The sequence below is a fragment of the Amblyomma mixtum genome, chromosome 7 (genome assembly GCF_055824585.1).
Source record: "Amblyomma mixtum isolate Tamu chromosome 7, ASM5582458v1, whole genome shotgun sequence".
NCBI classification, from domain to species: Eukaryota; Metazoa; Arthropoda; class Arachnida; order Ixodida; family Ixodidae; genus Amblyomma; species Amblyomma mixtum.
The window spans coordinates 72,578,263-72,588,736 of record NC_143018.1 but is presented as its reverse complement, the minus strand read 5'-3'; positions in this window follow the sequence as shown (position 1 = coordinate 72,588,736).

The window sequence follows — 10,474 nt, the reverse complement described above, 5'->3', positions numbered from 1 at the left end:
TGCCTCAAAGCTGAAAGCGCTGCTCTACGTAGGTTAAATCAATCAATCAATCAATCAATCAATCATTCAATCAATCAATCAATCAATCAATCAATCAATCAATCAATCAATCAATCAGGTGCCTCTGCCTCCCTAAACTACAATTAGGATATGTTACGCCACTCATTTACTGCTACAAAAAATGACCATCTTTTACGTGCCATTTTTTTATTACAGCCTTTTTTTTTTGTAACGACCCCTTCTCCATTTTATTTCTGCTTCTCCAGGTCACCACATTTTGCAATATTGGTAGATTATCTCTGAAACTCCCATTACTCAAGGTCGCGTTATTACGAAACACAAGGTCATTCATATGGGACAAGTGGTGGGTGGTACCCTTTGTATGCAGATTGTGGACCACCTGATAGGTCTAGAATATTCGGAGTGGTATCGAACGTTTCAGCACGTTACGGAGCATAACATTACTAGTCGAATCAAAGCGTAGTTTACCACAGGAGAGAGAGAGAGACTCTTTCATGAAAAAGGAGAGAATTTAGCCGGCGTTTCAATACCGCTGGCATGCTACTCTGCGTAGGGAGGGGAATTTGGGAGACAAAGACTGAAGGAGAGCAGCGTGGAAGAGGTGGAAGAAAAAAAAACGAAGATAAAATGCGGCCATGAAATGGGTACTAAGGATGCAATGGCGAGTATTGATGTGACCTATGGAAAGATGGAATTCGCACCGAATACCTTTGGTTCCCCAAACCATGACTTCTTGACACTTCAACCATCTGTTATGGCCAAACTAATTGACGTAGTACATTCGAAGTGGCGTCAAGCGATTCGTCTTCTTGCGCTATATACGTTGGCATCAAAAAGTAGACATCCGGATATAACGAAAAATTTGTGCCGGATATAGCGAAGATTTATTTATTTATTTCAGATACCGTCAGTCCCATTGGGATTTTTACAGGACGGGCACATAGTAAGGTACAAATCGAATACAAATGGAATGGTATACATTAAAAACACTGTTAGTTGTAAATAATTACATGAGTATGGGAAAAAACACAGATAACAGAAAATAAAACACATAACGAAAGAGCATTTTTCACAGAAAAGGGTGCCATTTTATACATTGTAAGTAATGTGTTCATATAGATGCTGTTTAATGCAGTGATACGAGTGGTCTTTTGTACTTGCCTAATTATGATTTAATTATCGCGCAACTGTTCTTCTACCAGAGTTACAAATTTCTGCAAAGATATATTAGTAGTGATAGAGGGGTTCAAACTATTCCATTCTTTTATGGCAAGCGGGAAAAAAATGAATATCTGAAGCAGTCGGTTCGGAATGCGTACTCTCTAAGGGTTAATGGGTGCCTATGCCGGGATGGTCTGGATTCATCTACAGATATATATAACGAAGTATCTATGTTTAATGTGTTGTTGTTAAGATGGCTAATGACGCAATATTCGTTTGATATTGCTAACGCTCGATGCTCATACGCTGTCTCAGCGTTTTCCTCTTTTGAAGCGAAAGCTTCACTACGGGACCTCGGGCTTCAATCGCGGACCGCGTAAATTTGACCTTCAGCTGAGTTAGAGTTCAAACGATGAAAAAGAAAAAAAGAAATTGAATCAATATCCATGACAGGGGGCCGAACCCACGGCTGCTCGAACAGAGCTCAGCTCGACCCCTAGGCTATCGTGGCATTTTTTTCCTTTATTGCATAGAAATAGCGCCGAAAAGAAAACTCTAAGCATGAATGCTTACGCCACAGAACACCAGGCCACCATACACTCTGCATGGCCCCACTTTCCAGAACATCAAAAGTCTGGGAGACACACACGTGCATCCAGATAGGGGAGCCAGCTAGGCGGCTCATGCAAGGAAGCATATACCCCCCGCACCAAAGCGCATTGTTCACGAAACACAGATTTCGACGACCGTGGCGATCCGGCGTGGCGGTCCATCATGTGGCTCTTCCAGAGACTAGACAGTCCCAGCAACATAAATAGCTTAATTTATAGTGGCTGGCTTGTTGGGTACACATCTTGGCCACAACCACGGGAAGTGAGTTGTTGCTTTCGTGTGTTGTCACGGGACTGGGCCTATATAAGCCAGTTCAAGGCAATAAACCATGTTGTCAGTCAGCGCCTGTGTTTGTGTAGTCTTTCTTGAGTCCGCGTTCCGACCGCGCTGTTGTTGTCAAAACATAAATAGATTATATGGCAGAACACAGTTTTTTTCCACAGGCAAGAAACGGATACTGTAGGGTGTGATGTTAGCACGCCTCGTGTTGTTGTTGTTGTTGTTGTCCTCTAGATAATGGCGCGTACCCACTGCGGGGGATTGGCCAAGACACAGGCGGCAACTGATAGGTGCACAAAATGTTAAACAAGAAAATAATGGTGGTGAAAATAAAATAATTATGATAATAATAGCAATTAGGAAATAAATGAAAGGTTCTCAGATGTGTAATTGAAATAGGCTAAACAAATGCTGTGAGATCGGTGACTGAAATAGAGAACGGGGCTAAATATTCCACGTTTCAGAAAGCTTTCGTTCCAGAGAAATATTGATCATGAGAAAGAGCAGGGCTTAAGACGGCAGCCGTTTAGTGTCTGTAAGGAAGTTTTGCATGGCGGAGAGCACACTCCAGTTGCTGTGCCCAAGGGAGGAAGCGCCAAGAGACAGAGCAACCCCGGCTGACAGACTTAGACCAAGCTGTCGTAACGGAAGCTCCAGCAGGCGGCTCCGTAACTGCACCAAACTCTCGCGCTGTGCATGGGAGAGCGTCTTCTTCATCAACTTCCATCTGCTCCGTCCCGCGGCACTGCCTGCTCACCGTCGTCTTCTGCGTAGCACAAATGCGCGCTTTCGCTCCGATTCGAATGTAGTAAACATTCTCTGTAGCTTTTTTTTTTTATATCACACTCCTGCCCTTCGTTTTTCGGACTACTGTGTTCTGCCGCTTGGATAGAATGAGGAATGTTGCATCCACGCATTGCTCTCTGTGCACGCGTTCTGTCCAACGCTACCGAGCATTCTACGCAACGCAGGATGCAATGCTCGCGTTTCAGGCTGCGTCGTCGTTGGCGTCCGGTGCGCTCTCCTCCGCCTCGCCCCGTGCCTATAAAAAGGCTGCGAGAGTAGCGTATGTTGTTCCAGCTTGGGGTATCTGTTACATCCGGCGTCGCCGCTTCGGCGGACGCGGTTCTTGCGACGCGCGTCTATTTTTCTTCCACTCTTTCCTCTCACATCTAACACTCTTCTGTCTGCATGTGGCAGCGAGTGTTGATCGGCCCGAGTCAGTGGGCAGGCCCGTGCAATTTCCCTTTCATCCTTGCTACACTCGCAACAACAACAACAACAACAAACAACAAAAACAACATCAGCGACAAACAGCGTGTGTTGTACAGTCTTTGTCAAAAGTTTAGCGCCCAGGGAGTTTGCTTCTAAGCCTCGCAGTGGGACTCCTGTAACATTCGTGGTAGTCCTACCCATTTGAGGAGGCAGGACCAGAAATCTTCTTACCTTCAGCAAATTTGTAGCACTGGTGATGCATCATGAACCGGACAGTTTGCTTCAGAAGCAAACCCACTGGGCTCCAAACTTTTGACAAAGGCTGTACGTACTGGTGGCCAATGCATCAGTAATGTGTGTGTGTGTGCGTGCGTGCGTGCGTGTGTGTGTGTGAGTGTGTGTGCGTGTGTGTGTGTGTGTGTGCGTGTGCGTCTGTGTCTGTGTGTGCGCGCGCCTGCTGTCTCGGCCGGGTCCAGAGTCGTATCTTGTTTCTCGAAGCCAACGGCATCTCTGTGGATGCAACAAGGAACACCTCAGTGGCCAAACAGTAGCAGAAAAGAGCACTCATCGCCAACAGCATTTTTTTGGGGGCGCATGAACAGCAATAAAAAATGTTCCGCGCGAAAAGCTGAAAAGTAGCAATGGTCGGAATTGACATTTTTTTATGACAGAAATGGCGAGTCGGCAGCATTAGTTTAGAAAAAAATAAATGAGAGATTTACGGCAGTGTTATATTTCAGGTGGACAGTGGTTACACATGTAACAGGGTTTTTCTTTTTTTTGCTTGTGTAAAAGCTCAAGACAGAGTAGTGATTCTGCTTTTGTCAGCGGCCTCTCAGTGAATCCAATGACAAAGATATGGCGCCGAAGGAAACTTGCATCCACTTAGCAACACGAAGTAAAGCAGTGGCGTTCCAGACGATTGATTTGGTTTATTGGGGTTTAATGTCCCAAAGCGACTCAGGCTATGAAAGACGCCGTAGTGAAGGGCTCCGGAAATTGCGACCACCTGGGGTTCTCTAACGTGCACTGACATCGCACAGCACACGGGCCTCTAAAATTTCGCCTCCATCGAAATTCGGCCGCCGCGGCCGGGATCGAAGCCGCCTCTTTCGGGTCAGCAGCCGAGCGCCATAACCATTGAGCATTATCTCTGAGCATAGTCAATAAGCGAATTGGTTCTTTTGCGCAGCTCTTTAACGATGATCACGTAATCGTTAATTTTATAAATCAAAATTTCACTTAGTGACCTTTGAAGCTAATGGCGTCATATGTCAGTGTTGTGTCCCCTTATTGCTTTTGTGTGTGTGCGCCCCCGCGTCCTCCTCCTAACGACAGTTCGCATCCTCCTCCTAACGACAGTTCGCATCCTCCTCCTAACGACCACTCAATCCTCCTCCTAACGACCACGACAGTTGCCCCTCGTCGCACGCTGTCGCCGGATGCCCCCCCACGGTGAGCCCCCGCACCCTCCTCCTGTTCTGGGAAGCCACTCCCTCCCGTGGACGACGCTTCTCCACTCCCTCCTTTCTTCTGGCGGCCAGTTCGGCTCCTGCCTCGGTCGACGCTGGTCGCACCCTCATCGGCTTTAAATAAACGAAGTCTAAAAGTACCGTGTGCGTCTTTCGCTGCATTCAACACAGCGACCGGACACGACAGTGGCGACGAGAAAGTGGATTCGACCCGCGCTACGCAACGCTATTGACAAGCCATGGATGGCTACGCGAGGGTTTCCCAATCGGATACCAGAATTCAACGGCTCATCGTGGTTGTAAGGTATCGGTAGCGTTCGCGGGGGTCATTGGAACGCGGCTGGGGGCACTCAAAGCGGAGCGTCTCCTTTCTTGGAACGCGGCCGCTCGCGAACGCGCCGGGAAGTACGGGTGTCCACCCGCCCCGCGGAACCGATTAGAGCGCGTTCTGACACGAATGTATATTTGTGTTTTTGTTTTATTTTGTGGTGGAGAGAGCGCTCTACCTTACGGAAGCTGGAGGGCTGGCCATGCCTTGGATGAACCAACCATGTTAAGAGCGCAACATGATTGGAAGTTACCGAATGTGGGCTGGGCCTTTAGGGCTTTAAAACTGGGCCCCGGAGCCGTAAGCGGGGTTCTGCGCTAAGGTCAGATGCAACGCATCTTCGGCAACGCCGAGAGGGGCCTCCCCTAGTGATTAGCCAGATCCGCCCTTTTTGTTGTTTGTCTTGTGCCGTTAATTTGTCTCGAGTGTCTAAACTTCTATACGCTGTAAATATTTGTATATAAAACTTCAAGTATTCCTTTTTGTTATCCCTGTGTCTTCAACTCTTCAAGTTGAAACCACCCGTCTCTGGCGGGGGCACCGCTGGTGCAAGGAGAGTAGAAGAACCTGAACTTTACTGGCGCAGTCGACGAGGATCCTGCGGCCATGGGAAAACGGCGCAGGAAGAAGACAAGGCAGGGAGAAAGGTGACGACAAGGCGACAGGTCAGCGTTCGTGAACGGACCTGCGGAGACACGGCGGCAAGGACGCAAGGATCACGGCAGTAGTCCAGCGACGCGGGACTGCGTCCGGTCAAGGAAGCAGCGCGTCGGGAACTCGACGATCACCGGCGGCGTACCAGCGGCGTGCGACAGCTCATCGCAGCGTCCGGGGAAAGTGGCGGTGGACCCCGACGCCAAGGAGCTGGCAATGCGGATCGACGCATCGAAACCGTGAGTTTCCTTGGTCGCATTGTTCACGTCCCTGTGTTCGAGCCGATAGGACAGCTGAGGGGTACGGAAGGCGGTATGGAGGGTTATCCATGCCGGCCCTCACTTGATGTGAAGTACCAGGTTGAACTGGCGAAGGCGCGGTTAGCGTACTTTCAGGCCGAACTTGCGAAAGTGAATAGAGGAAAGGCGCCGCTGTGCGAGGAGAAAGCACAGGATGTTAAGTGCGTCTTGGATGAGTTAGAAGCAAAGCGCCAGCAGCTAGCGCTGGAGCTCGCTGAGCTCAAGGCGTCCAGGAAAGCTAGTGAATCAGCCAGGGAGAACTTCTCCGATTCCCGAGTGGTGAGGCCACCTGTGCTGGAAGACAAAGAATTATGCTTGTCATGCACAGATCAGGGAAACAGCAGTCAGGACGCTGAAAGCAATCAGCCGGTTTGCGGGAACGCATCTTTGTTAGGAAATGCCGCAGAGAGCGAAAAGGAGATTTCTGAAGGGATCACAGCTTTTCCGCCACTGCGGGCGGCTAACAAAGAAAAAGAGCAGCCCAATTCTGATGGTCTAGGTCCAATCGAGACCAAATTGTCCGAGACCAAGCAGGAGAGTGATATAATTCCTGCAGGCTCTATGAATGAGATTGTTGACACGGAGCTAGGGACCGGAGAAAATCTGGCGTTGCTGCAAACACAGACTGTGTCGGCCATAGGGCATGAAGTGCCCCGTAGCGTTCCTGGTGACAACAGCTCTACATCCGAGGCAGAGAGCGGAGGTGAGCCCGCTGGGCCGACCGGGCAGAGCGCCGCGCAGTTGTCGAACGCACCCGGTGTGTGTCCGGCCAGGTCATTTGAGGACCCGGAAATGAGTGGCGACTTGCCGCAAGGCAAGCGCGGGTCAAGTGACTGCGAGGGAGCGCATGGAGCCTCTGTGTTAGATAATGCCACGAAGCCGGCAAATGCCGATCAAGCAGGGAGCGGCAATTTAAAGGTTTGCCCGTGCAGAAAGGATGCCAATGGCTCCAAGCGAGGCAGAGTAACAGGAGGCAGGTGCGTGGCATTCACTTTGGAAGTCGGCGCGGGGAACAGTACGTTCCGTGCCGCAGAACGACGCCAAATCACGTGTGACAAAAGTGGTCGCACTGATATATTTGGACGGGCCAGGAGCTATGCTCCTTACGCAGGACGCAGCTCGTACTGGCGCGCCGGAGAGAGCGTGCCCTCAAGGACGTCGCGTGGTCAGGGATTTGAACCCATCGAGTACCGCGACGTTTTTGATCCAGGAGGGCACCGGCTTTCGAGCTCTCGCCCCGTTGTGGCACCAGTCTAATGAGCATAGCGGCCATTAGGCGTTAATCGTGTCGTTTGAGACACGTGTTGGCTCGAACGCACACAGGGACGCTCGGTGCGACTAAGGAGGCTCACGTGGCCGCTTACGGACCCAATATGAGTGCGAATGAACGCTCCAGTTGCGAGTGTCGGTGTGTGTGTGTGTCGAGCAGGACGCGGGTGTGCATGCTGGTGAACTGCGTACAGCCTACCAACTTGGACGCTGTGTTACGGCGCACGGCAGGCATGCCACTGTGTGTATTTAAGTGTGCATTTTGCGTGATGTTGTGTTGGTGCCCGTGTGCATTTTGTTGTTTTTGGTTTTGTTCGTGCCAGTGTTTGTGTAGCTGCGGTATGTCACCCACAGGGTGGTTTTGTGACCCGTACCGATCCCTTTGTTAGAATTCTAAAAGTGGCATTTGAGCCCTTTGTAGAATCTTGGGAAGGGCGTGTAAGGGTTCGGTAGCGTTCGCGGGGGTCATCGGAACGCGGCTGGGGGTGCTCACAGCGAAGCGTCTCCTTTCTTGGAACGCGGCCGCTCGCGAACGCGCCGGGAAGTACGGGTGTCCACCCACCCGCGGTACCGATTCGCACACGTGCTGGCACGGATGTGTATTTGTGTTTGTTCTATTTTAATTTTAGGGTGGAGGGAATGTTCTCTGCACGTACTGGCACGACCGTGCGTTTGTATTTGTGGAAAGGGCGTTTTGCCCTACGGAAGCTGGAGGGCTGGCCAGGCTCTCGAGAAGCCAATCATGTGAACATCGCAACATGATTGGAAGCCACGAAATGTGGGCCGGGCCTTTAGGGCTTTAAAACCGGGCCCCGGAGCCGTAAGCGGGGTTCTGCGCTAAGGTCAGATGCAACGCATCTTCGGCAACGCCGAGAGGGGCCTCCCCTAGTGATTAGCCAGATCCACCTTTTTGTTGTGTTGTATCTTTGTGCCGTTAATATGTCTCTAGTGTGCCTTAACTTGTGTGTCTATTGTAAATATTTGTACATAAACTGTACATAAGTATTCCCTTTATCCCTGCGTCTCGAATCATCGAGAGACCGTCTCTGACGGGGCACCGCTGGTGCGAAGAGCTTCAGTCTTCGAGTTGAAACCAACCCGTCTCTGGCGGGGCACCGCTGGTGCAATAAGGAAGACGAAAGAACCTGTGTTGATCTTTACTGTGGTCATCGTGGGTTGGACGCCTTCAGTTCTACTTTGAAGCTAACAACATCACAGACCCAGCCTTGAAGAGGGCCAACCTGCTGACGCTGTGCGGGGAGCAGACCTACGATACTGTCTGCGCCCTTATTCAGCCAAGCACACCAGCGGCAGTGTCTTACGACGACATCGTAAAAGCGCTGCAAAAGCACTACGACCCAAGGCCATCCGAGGTCTACAGCCGGGCTCGCTTCCAACGACGAGATCAACTGGGAGGAGAAACTGTGAGCGCCTACGTAGCCGCGCTCAAGAAGCTCGCTGCCGACTGCAATTTTGGAACGCTGTCGACAACAGCTACCGGGCAGGAGGGAGACGCAGCTTCTTCTGCTAACACCACCATGCTTCCCTTGGACGTGATGTTACGCGACAGATTTGTGTGCGGACTGAGTGACGAGTCACTGCAGCAGCGCCTGTTCGCTGAGAAGGACCTCACATTCAGCAAAGCTTACGACATCGCCGTTCGAGCGGAGAGCGCCGGTCACCAGCAGAGAGGGATTCGCCGGAACACCGAGCCGGTACACCAGACAAGCAACCAGGTGCGCAAGCCTTCTGTTGTTGTAAAATCGGTCAAAAAGGCACAACGCTGCTGGCGGTGTGACGACCAACACAACCCCCAGGGATGTCGATTCCAGTCAGCCACGTGTAATTTTTGCCACAAGCGAGGGCATATCGAAAGAGCATGCATTACGAAACGGAGACTTGCCAAGATAAAGTCACCTTCCCAGCCTAATCACAGCGTCAACGCCTCAGAGAATACGCCGCTATCTGATCTCCATGGAGCAACATCAGCAACACCATCTGTGTTGTACGACCTGAACACCATGAATCTCGGCACGCGACCGAAGATTTTTACAGAAGTAAGCGTACATCACCAGCTGATTAAGTTCGAGGTGGACTCCGGCGCAGCCTGTACTCTGATCAGTGAGGACACGTTCCGAACTTCATGGCCATCTGACGCACCCGCCCTGCAACAAGACGACACGCACCTGCGAACGTGGTCAGGACAGAATCTGCCACTATTGGGCTCTGCCAACGTGCAGGTTAACTACAACGGCCAGACCCATACGCTACCTCTGCTTGTTGTGAAGGGCACAGGATCAAGCCTTCTAGGGAGAAACTGGTTTTCTCCACTAGGCGTGATGATATGCGGCATACACCAGACGCCGAGCCAGAACATGGTTGAGCAACTGCAAGAGAAATACGAAAGAGTATTCTCGGAAGAGATTCCAGGAAACGAAGGGCCCCCGGTCACACTGGAGTTGTTGGACAACGCGCAACCCAAATTTCTGAAGGCCAGGCCGGTGCCGTTTGCTCTCCGAGATTCAGTTGAAAAAGAGTTGGACAAACTGGAGCAGCAAGGTGTCATCGAGCCGACGCAGCATTCAGAATGGGCCACACCACTTGTCGTAGTTCGCAAGAAGAACGGAACCATACGCCTCTGCGGAGACTACCGGAGCACCGTCAATCTTGCGACTAAAGCGTCCTCTTACCCGCTACCGACACCTGAAGAAGTATTCAGTGTACTACGTGGCGCAAGAGTCTTCAGCACATTGGACCTCACCCAGGCGTATCAGCAGCTGAAGGTGAGCGAGTCAACTGCTGAATTATTGGCAATTAACACACTGAAAGGCTTGTACAAAGTCAAGCGACTGCCTTTTGGCGTAGCTGCAGCCCCGGCCATATTTCAAAAATTCATGGAGACAGTGCTTCAGGGCATCCCAGGAGTTTGTGTCTACCTTGACGACGTCATCATCAGTGGCACTTCCACTGAAGAGCATGCAGTGCGCCTAGAGCTCGTTCTCGAAAGGCTAGCAAACGCTAATTTGTGCATAAGCAAATCGAAGTGCTGTTTTGCGGTGCCAGAGGTGCAATTTCTGGGACACCGAATTGATGCGGAAGGCATTCACCCTACCGAGGACAAAGTGCGAGCGATCACAGAAGCACGAGCTCCAACAAACAAGCAG